The following is a 10784-nucleotide window of genomic DNA, read 5'->3' as shown; positions in this document are numbered from 1 at the left end:
AGCTTCTTCTTACTTGTGATTCTTCTCTCTGCCCTACAGCAGGCTCCCCATGAACTCTGGGTTCCCCCCAAATAGTCAACATGTCATTGCGGGCCCTTTCTCTTGACATTTGTTCATTTTTTTTCAACTTATCCAATATATCTACCTGTTTAGAGACACAAAATTGACAGTTACACTTTTTTCAGGTCAGGCAAGGCTGACCTCAATCCAGTGGAGCATCACAGGCCCTCTGCATCCAGTCCCTCTCAGTTTTGTCACTGGGGTGGACACTCTTGGTTAGAGGATAGAGGCTGGAATTCTAAGTGACTCCAAGCAAGTCCGTAGTTTCCCTAAGTAATAATGGTGGTGTATAATCTGTTATCATGACACAATCTAGACATACTGAGATTCTCCCGGAAAACATACTCTGCTATTTCTCAGGTAGACCAGTAACTTATGCTTTTAATTGGTGGTGTGCAATAGATTCAGAGAAGGCAATGGCACCCCACTCCAGCACTCTTGCCTGGAAATTCCCATGGACGGAGGAGCCTGGTAGGCTGCAGTCCATGGGGTCGCTAAGAGTTGGACATGGCTGAGTGACTTCACTTTCATTTTTCATTTGCATGCATTGGAGAAGGAAATGGCAACCCACTCCAGTGTTCTTGCCTGGAGAATCCCAGGGTCAGGGGAGCCTGGTGGGCTGCCGTCTATGGGGTCACACAGAGTCGGACACGACTGAAGTGACTTAGCGGCAGCAGCAGCAGTGCAATTTATTAAGATAATTTTGCTAACTTATTTTACCAGATAAGGATAATAAAAAACAATCATCATAAAACAACAAATAAGAATAATAAATAACTATCATCCTTTTCACACCAAAAAGATAGAGAGAGAATATCAGAATAAGGAACAGCACATTTAGTTCTATGAAGAACTCAGAAATCAACCTTGTATCTCTTGTTCTACAGAGGTCTGTGTGAAACACTTCATCAGGCATTTGCTCTGGGACTGGCATTTGGAATCACAGCTCTGGGAGTTATAACACTTTTTGCCCTAGTATCCTTGGCTCGTGCTGTGTTCAGAGCAGGAGAATTCCAGGCCGGAAAGGCATGTGTATGGACTAACAGTAAAGTTTCTCTGTACATCTGAATTGGAGCCAAGACTTGTGAATCATCCTTTCTGGATATTCTATTAAAAGAAGTGAACATGATATAATTAGGTAGCATTTGCAACAGTATGTTTGTTTTTGTAGTGGTTGGGACAACATGTTAATCCCAGAAAGTCTTAGCTTGGGAATAATTATGGACTCTGCAGTCAGCAGAAGGAAGGAAGCACCTGATTTGATGTCACATGTTATGGTGAATCATGAAATTGTCATTCACTGATGATATCTTGACCTTCCTCTGTGACCAATACTCATTTTTAAAAACCCTACTGTGAAATTTAGGTAGACATCATACATGTCATTATAAAGTCAAAAGTATATAACTAAAAGAAGGCAAGGGAATAAGAGAGGGTAATAAAGTTTTTGAGTGTCTACTTTGTGCCAGATATATGCAAAGAAACCAAACATCATTCACAATAAACTTGGAAAATTAATCAGCCATCTTTATTATACAAGTGAGGAGATTGAGATGAAGATAGAAAACTTAAATAAGGTCATATAGCTGGAAAGTGGCAGAGTTCAAATCTATTTGATTCCAAAACCATACTCTCTACATAATACTACCAGAGAAAACAGAACCAAGACCTAGAGTTCTGACATCTTTTAGCATGGTGAAATGTAAACAATGAAATTAAAAATACTCACTGGTTAAAACTAGAGGGAAACTTCTTGGACTTAACAAAGAGCATCTATTAGAAAACCTACTGATAGCATCATACTTAATGCTGAAAAACTGAACGTTAGAAGATTGCTTCCTAAGACTGAGAACAAGACAAGGAATTTTATTCTCACTGCTTCTATTAAACAGTTCACTGGAGGTCCTTGCTAGTGCAATAAGGCAAGAAAAATAAACAAAAGGCTGACATATTAGAAAGGAAGAGATAAAACCGCTTTTATTTGTAGATTAATAAGATTAGAGAATCTTCAAGGATCTAGAACAAAAATCTACAACAACTAATAAATGAATTTAGCAAGGCCAAAGACTACAAAGTCACTATAAAAAATCAATTATGTTTCTATATAGCAGAAATGAACCAGTGGAAAATGAAATTAAAAAACCAATGCCATTTACAATAATACTGAAAATGTTGAAATACTATCAGATAAATTTAAAATAATATGTTAATGACCTATACACTGAAAAGTATAAAACACTGGTTGGGAAAATTAAAAAAAAACTAAAAAGACAAAGAGATATACTGTGTTCATGAGTTGGAAGACTCAATGTTGTTAAGATGTCAATTTTCCTCAAATTATCTATGAACTCAATGAAATACCAATCAAAATACTTGAAGGCTCTAATTTTTTTTTTGGCTAGAATTTGACAAGGTGATTTCAAAATCTATGTGAATACACAAATGTCCAAGAATAAACAAAATAATTTTGGAAAAAAAGAACCAAATTGGAAGATTTAAATTACCTGATTTCAAGATGTAAATTTAAATCTATATTAATCAAGACAATATGGTATTGGCATAAGGACAGACACACAGTTCTGTGAAATAGAATACTTTTCAGAAATAGACCTACACATATTTGGTAAAATTATCTTTTAACAAAGGTACTACGGTAATTCACTCATCTCACATGCTAGTAAAGTAATGCTCAAAATTCTCCAAGCCAGGCTTCAGCAATACGTGAACCGTGAACTTCCTGATGTTCAAGCTGGTTTTAGAAAAGGCAGAGGAACCAGAGATCAAATTGCCAACATCCGCTGGATCATGGAAAAAGCAAGAGAGTTCCAGAAAAACATCTATTTCTGCTTTATTGACTATGCCAAAGCCTTTGACTGTGTGGGTCACAATAAACTGTGGAAAATTCTGAAAGAGATGGGAATACCAGACCACCTGACCTGCCTCTTGAGAAACCTATATGCAGGTCAGGAAGCAACAGTTAGAACTGAACATGGAACAACAGACTGGTTCCAAATAGGAAAAGGAGTATGTCAAGGCTGTATATTGTCACCCTGCTTATTTAACTTATATGTAGAGTACATCATAAGAAACGCTGGACTGGAAGAAGCACAAGCTGGAATCAAGATCGCCGGGAGAAATATCAATAACCTCAGATATGCAGATGACACCACCCTTATGGCAGAAAGTGAAGAGGAACTCAAAAGCCTCTTGATGAAAGTGAAAGTGGAGAGTGAAAAAGTTGGCTTAAAGCTCAACATTCAGAAAACGAAGATCATGGCATCTGGTCCCATCACTTCATGGCAAATAGATGGAGAAACAGTGGAAACAGTGTCAGACTTTATTTTGGGGGGCTCCAAAATCACTGCAGATGGTGACTGCAGCCATGAAATTAAAAGACGCTTACTCCTTGGAAGGAAAGTTATGACCAACCTAGATAGCATATTCAAAAGCAGAGACATTACTTTGCCAACAAAGGTCCGTCTGGCCAAGGCTATGGTTTTTCCTGTGGTGATGTATGGATGTGAGAGTTGGACTGTGAAGAAGGCTGAGCACCAAAGAATTGATGCTTTTGAACTGTGGTGTTGGAGAAGACTCTTGAGAGTCCCTTGGACTGCAAGGAGATCCAACCAGTCCATTCTGAAGGAGATCAGCCCTGGGATTTCTCTGGAGGGAATGATGCTAAAGCTGAAACTCCAGTACTTTGGCCACCTCATGCGAAGAGTTGACTCATTGGAAAAGACTCTGATGCTGGGAGGGATTGGGGGCAGGAGGAGAAGGGGATGACAAAGGATGAGATGACTGGATGGCATCACTGACTCGATGGACTTGAGTCTGAGTGAACTCCGGGAGTTGGCGATGGACAGGGAGGCCTGGCGTGCTGTGGTTCATGGGGTCGCAAAGAGTTGGACACGACTGAGTGACTGAACTGAACTGAACTGAAGGTAATTCAATGGAGAAAAGATAATCTTTACAACAAATGATGCTGGAACGACCAGATATCCAAAAAAGGGGGACCACTCCCCTAAAAACACTTGAACTTTACCTCACATCACATGCAAAAATAAACTGTAAGTGAATCATAGACTTAAATGTAAATGATAAAAATATAAGAAAAAATCCTATGGCCCTAAGGTAGGCAAAAATCTTAAGATTTTTGGCATCCAGAGAGGATGCCAAAACCCAAAACATACAAGAAAAAAATGGATGAACTGAACTTTATCAAAATTTAAAACTACTATTCATCAAAAACACTGTTAAGAAAAGTTGAAAGGAAATCTGTAGACTGGGGTAAAAGATTCACATTACATATATACAACAAAAGACTTGAATACAGAATATATAAAGGATATCTACCCTCAACTTTTCAAATGGGTACTTCACCAAAAAAGTTATATACAAATAACCAATGAGAATATGAAAACATGTTTACCATCATTAGTAAGAAGGGAAATACAAATTAAGACCACAAGATGATATCACCATGCATCCATTAGAATGGCTAAAATTAAGAAGATTATGGTCCCAAGTGTTGGTGAGGACGAGCAACTGGAACTGTCATTCTTTGTTGGTGAAAAAGTAAAATGTTACAATAACTTAGAAAATAGTTGACTGTTTCTTATAAAAGTAAACATGCACTTACATTATGATCCAGAAATCCTATTTCTAGGTCTTCACTCAACAGAAATGAAAAAATATGTCTACACAAAAATCTATACACAGAAACGTATAGCAGCTTTATTTATAATTGTCCAAAGCTGGGAATAACCCCAAAGTTCATCAGCTGATGAAATAAACTGATAAGCAAATTGTGTGATCCACCAATGCAATGGAATATTACTCAATAATAATAATAAAAGGATCTACTCATACATGCAACAACATGGGTGAATCTCAAAAACACTTTGAGTGAGAAAATACTTATATGTGAGTAAGTTCTGTATAATTCAATTTATATGAAATTGTAGAACAGGCAAAACTAATCTATAGGGATGAGAAGCAAAAAAAGAAAAAAAGTGTCTTCTTGGGTCAAGGGTGGAAGGATTGACTGGAAAGGGACAAAGATAGAAATGTTCTGTATTTTGATTGGGGTAGTGATTACATGGTGTCACTACATATGTTTGTCAAAATTCATTGAAGTTAAAATATTTATTGCATGTACACTACAGATCAATAATGGATATGAAAAGTAAAAATCTAAATTGATTTTTGGAATTGAAAATTTTTATTAAGTCCCAAGTGTGACTTTGTGTTGCTGCTGCTGCTGCTAAGTCGCTTCAGTCATGTCCAACTCTGTGTGACCCCATAGACAGCAGCCCACCAGGCTCCCCGGTCCCTGGGATTCTCCAGGCAAGAACACTGGAGTGAGTTGCCATTTCCTTCTCCAATGCATGAATGTGAAAAGTGAAAATGAAGTCACGCAGTCGTGTCCGACTCTTCGCGACCCCATGGACTGCAGCCTACCAGGCTCCTCCATTCATGGGATTTTCCAGGCAAGAGTACTGGAGTGGGGTGCCATTGCCTTCTCTGCTGCTGCTAAGTCACTTCAGTTGTGTCCGACTCTGTGCGACCCCATAGACGGCAGTCCATCAGGCTCCCCCGTCCCTGGGATTCTCCAGGCAAGAACACTGGAGTGGGTTGCCATTTCCTTCTCCAATGCGTGAAAGTGAAAAGTGAAAGTGAAGTCGCTCAGTTGTGTTCAACCCTCAGTGACCCCATGGACTGCAGCCTTCCAGGCTCCTCCGTCCATGGGATTTTCCAGGCAAGAGTACTGGAGTGGGGTGCCAATGCCTTCTCCAGTTGCCTTCTCTAGATACTGTATAAAAAGGATTGCCCAGATGCTGTCTCAGGTTGTAAACAAGAGCTCTTTATTTGGAAATGATGGCCTGCCTAGGCAAGTAAATAGAGGAGAAGTATCAGACCAAATAGAAGCATTTGCTCCAAAATTTGATTTTTATTACTAGAGGACAGCTTACAATCTTAAATATACCAGAAGCAATAGGTTTTGGAGGCAGAAGACAAGAGTAAAGTCATAGGGATGCCTGTGGAGGAAAAAGGCGAGGCTACAGGAATCCCAACCAGTGCTCTAGGAAAGTCATCAGATGCCCCCATCACTTCAGTCATGGGAAAATTCCTGAAAGGGCAGATTGAAAGATATAGTACAGAGGACATTCACACTCTGGCAGCCTGGCGTTCAGAGTGGATCACAGTAGGCTTTCTCTCACCTGGGAAAGTAAAAATAGAAACATTGTATGATGGATGGACCTACTTGTAGGCATCTACCCTAAAGAAACATTTGTATGTGTGTAAGCAGCATGAATCGGAGAAGGCAATGGCACCCCACTCCAGTACTCTTGCCTGGAAAATCCCATGGACGGCGGAGCCTGGTGGGCTGCCGTCTATGGGGTCGCACAGAGTCGGACACGACTGAAGTGACTTAGCAGCAGCAGCAGCAAGCAGCATGAATGGGAACACTTGTGGAAGCCTTGTTTATAGAAGATAAAAAAGGTAACAACTTAAATGGGGAATGAGATAATAGAGTAAGGCACCCCTGCTCTATAGCAGACCTTGTCAGTGCTCTATCCACCTGTGTTGTCATGTCCAACTCTTTGTTACCCCTTGGCCTGTGGCCCACCAGACTGCTCTGTCCATGGGATTTTTCAGGCAAGAATACCAGAGTGGGTTGACCATTTCCTCCTGCAGGGGATCTTCCTGACCCACGGATCGAACCCACGTCTCCTGCATTGGCAGGCAGATTCTTTACCACTGAGCCACTCTTTACCATAGAAGCCCACTCTATCTGTAGAACCTGGGATTCACGATGTTTCTGTAATGCCCACAGACTTTCAACTGCTAGCACTTGCCCCAGTTGTCTAAGGACTTTGGCCACCGGAGCACTCTCTGCCCAGGTGCATGACAAATCAAAAGTATGGAGAAATTAATCCCTTTCTGAAACAGCCCTCAACCAATAGTAAATGGGAGGTGATGGATAAATGCCCCAGCACTCTTTGGTTAGCGCGTTCCACACCCACGTCATACACCGATTCCCAGAGTTCCCTCTGGATTTGAACTCTGATTACCTACAGTGATCACTTGTTTGATAAAACACCTTTCATTGGCTTCTTTCCCTTCCTTGTCTCACTTCTCTATCCCTCTAGTGCTATTTTCTGAGATCTGCTGCTGCTACTGCTGCTAAGTCGCTTCAGTCGTGTCCGACTCTGTGCAACCCCATAGACGGCAGCCCACCAGGCTCCCCCGTCCTTGGGATTCTCCAGGCAAGAACACTGGAGTGGGTTGCCATTTCCTTCTCCAATGCATGAAAGTGAAAAGTGAAAGTGAAGTAGCTCAGTCGTGTCCAACTCTTGGTGACCCCATGGACTGCAGCCCACCAGGCTCCTCCATCCATGGGATTTTCCAGGCAAGAGTACTGGAGTGGGTTGCCATTGCCTTCTCTGTTTCTGAGATCACCTCTCACAAAAAGTACTTGTGCTTAAATCCTTGTTTCAGGGTCTCCTTTTGAACACATGTTGAAAGGACAAAACAGAACAATAAATAGATAATTATGAAAAGATATCCAAAACATATTGTTAAGTGAGAAAGTATGTCGTAAAGACTAGACATGTAGTATAATAGCACATATTTTTAAATTTTTTTTAATTTCTTTTTTTATTTTATTATTGGCTCTTCTGGGTCTTCATTGCTACATGGGCTTTTCTCCAGTTGAGGAGAGCCAGGGCTACTCTCCAGTTGCCATGTTCCGGCTTTTCATCGCAGTGGCATCTCTTGTTGTGGAGCACGGGCTCTAGGTGTGAGCTTCAGTAGTTGCGGCTCCCGGGCTTTAGAGCGCAGGCTCAATAATTGTGGCACACGGCTTAGCTGCTCCTTGGCATGTGGGATCTTCCAGATCAGAGACTGAGCCTTTGTCTCCTGCATTGGCAGGCAGATTCTTTACCACTGAGCCAGCAGGGAAGCCCAGCATGTATTTTTAAAACACACAAAAATAAAACCATACATTTATAATTGTGTGTGTGTGTGTGTGTGTGTGTAAACGTCCATAAAATAGTCTAGTTGGCATGCACACTTAACTGAGAATAGTGGTGACCTCCGAGGAGAGTAGGACTAGACAACAGGGTTAAGGGAGAATTTTCTTAAGTAGAAAACTGAAAAGTTTAAAACAAGAATCTATTTGTGAATTGTTTGTGTTTTTTAAAAATAACATAAAAAACACTTCTTAATGTGATGGATGAGTTCATTTCACTTCAGCTTAAGAACCAACTCTGGGCACTGGGGATGTGGAGAAAAATAGGAACACAGTCTCTGCCCTTAGGGAGCTCCCAGATCATCAGACAAGTAAACATCTGTAATGCTGTGTGATAAGCGCCATGATGGAAATAAGCAGAAGGGGCTATGGGAAGCCAGTGGGGCCCAGTCAGCTATCTCTAGAAGAAAACACCATTCCTGCCTCACCTCCCCTGTGGAGAGTTAGGTACACGTCAACCGAAATGACTAGGGTCCAGTCAGCACAGCTGAAAGTGGAACAATTGAGAATTAAGCAAATCAAGTGCTTGCTACCCAGTCAGAATAAAGATGATTTTAATAGAAGACTTGTGACATCCCTGGAGGCGTGTCATATAGGGAGAATTTCAGTGTTTCCAGCACCACCAGGAATCTCCAGTCAGACAATTACATTGGTGAAAGGCCCTTGGCCTTTGGAGGGCCACCAGCCAGAGGTCCCACCAGCCTCCCCCCCACACCTCCACCCTGTGCCCTGAGACCATGCCCACTGAGCGACCTTCTGCCAATGATTTAGTTTCCTGTGGAACATTGCCTAGAGGAAGAAAGTGTACTGACATGAGGAGGCAACTGTTACAATTGAGTTGTCAGTTACATTTTTTACTGAAAGATAGTCCTATGGGGTCACAGAGTCCGACACAACTGAAGTGACTTAGCAGCAGCAGCAGCAGTCAAGTGGCCTATTTCTTGCCTCTGGGTCTTTAATTTGGGGCCCCTTAGCCCAGTGGTTCTAAGCTTGTTGCACACACATTAAAATCTCCTGGGAAGCTTTTAAAAATACTGATACCCAGGCCAGATCCCATGTCGGTTAAATGAGAGTGAACACCAGACAGTGGTCAGCTGCCACCCAGGTCCACCTTCAGCAAACTCATTTTGGTAGCTTGAAACCAACCATGGTGGAAGTTTTTATACCATGGAAATGGGTTAAAAAAATCACTTTATTTCCCTCTTCCTTTCTCAAGATCTGAGTGGTAAACATTTACCACCATGCCACTGAAGCCAGGCATCAGTAATTTTTAAAGATCCTCAGTTCAGTTCAGTTCAGTCGCTCAGTCATGTCCGACTCTTTGCGACCCCATGAATCACAGCACGCCAGGCCTGCCTGTCCATCACCAACTCCCGGAGTTCACTTAGACCCATTTCCATCAAGTTGGTGATGCCATCCAGCCATCTCATCCTCTGTCGTCCTCTTCTCCTCCTGCCCCCAATCCCTCCCAGCATCAGAGTCTTTTCCAATGAGTCAACTCTTCGCATGAGGTGGCCAAAGTACTGGAGTTTCAGCTTTAGCATCATTCCCTCCAAAGAAATCCCAGGGCTGATCTCCTTCAGAATGGACTGGTTGGATCTCCTTGCAGTCCAAGGGACTCTCAGGAGTCTTCTCCAACACCACAGTTCAAAAGCATCAATTCTTCGGTGCTCAGCCTTCTTCACAGTCCAACTCTCACATCCATACATCACCACAGGAAAAACCATAGCCTTGGCCAGACGGACCTTTGTTGGCAAAGTAATGTCTCTGCTTTTGAATATGCTATCTAGGTTGGTCATAACTTTCCTTCCAAGGAGTAAGCGTCTTTTAATTTCATGGCTGCAGTCACCATCTGCAGTGATTTTGGAGCCCCCCAAAATAAGTCTGACACTGTTTCCACTGTTTCTCCATCTATTTGCCATGAAGTGATGGGACCGGATGCCATGACCTTCGTTTTCTGAATGTTGAGCTTTAAGCCAACTTTTTCACTCTCCACTTTCACTTTCATCTAGAGGTTTTTAGTTCCTCTTCACTTTCTGCCATAAGGGTGGTGTCATCTGCATATCTGAGGTTATTGATATTTCTCCCGGCAATCTTGATTCCAGCCTGTGCTTCTTCCAGTCCAGCGTTTCTCATGATGTACTCTACATATAAGTTAAATAAGCAGGGTGACAATATACAGCCTTGACATACTCCTTTTCCTATTTGGAACCAGTCTGTTGTTCCATGTCCAGTTCTAACTGTTGCTTCCTGACCTGCATATAGATTTCTCAAGAGGCAGGTCAGGTGGTCTGGTATTCCCATCTCTTTCAGAATTCCCCACAGTTTATTGTGATCCACACAGTCAAAGGCTTTGGCATAGTCAATAAAGATCCTCAGGTGATTCTAATTTGCAGCAAGGCCTGGAAATCAGTCTTAGTCTTGGCCTACACAGTGCTCATTGTGGTTCTTGAAGAACTTGGTTTCACCTGCTATTCTAGGAATGGGTATTTAAGGCTGCAGCTCTCTTTCTAACGTGGAACCACCGCTTTAAGGGTTTTTTGTTGTTGTTGTATAGTCACTAAGTCGTGTCTGACTCTTTGCAACCCACCAGACTCCTCTGTTCATAGGATTTCCCAGGCAAGAATACTGGAGTGGGTTGCCATTTTCTTCTCCATGGAATCTTCCTGAACCAGGGATCAAACCTGCA

The sequence above is a fragment of the Bubalus bubalis genome, chromosome 3 (assembly GCF_019923935.1).
Source record: "Bubalus bubalis isolate 160015118507 breed Murrah chromosome 3, NDDB_SH_1, whole genome shotgun sequence".
Lineage (NCBI taxonomy): Eukaryota > Metazoa > Chordata > Mammalia > Artiodactyla > Bovidae > Bubalus > Bubalus bubalis.
This window is presented reverse-complemented; position numbering follows the sequence as displayed.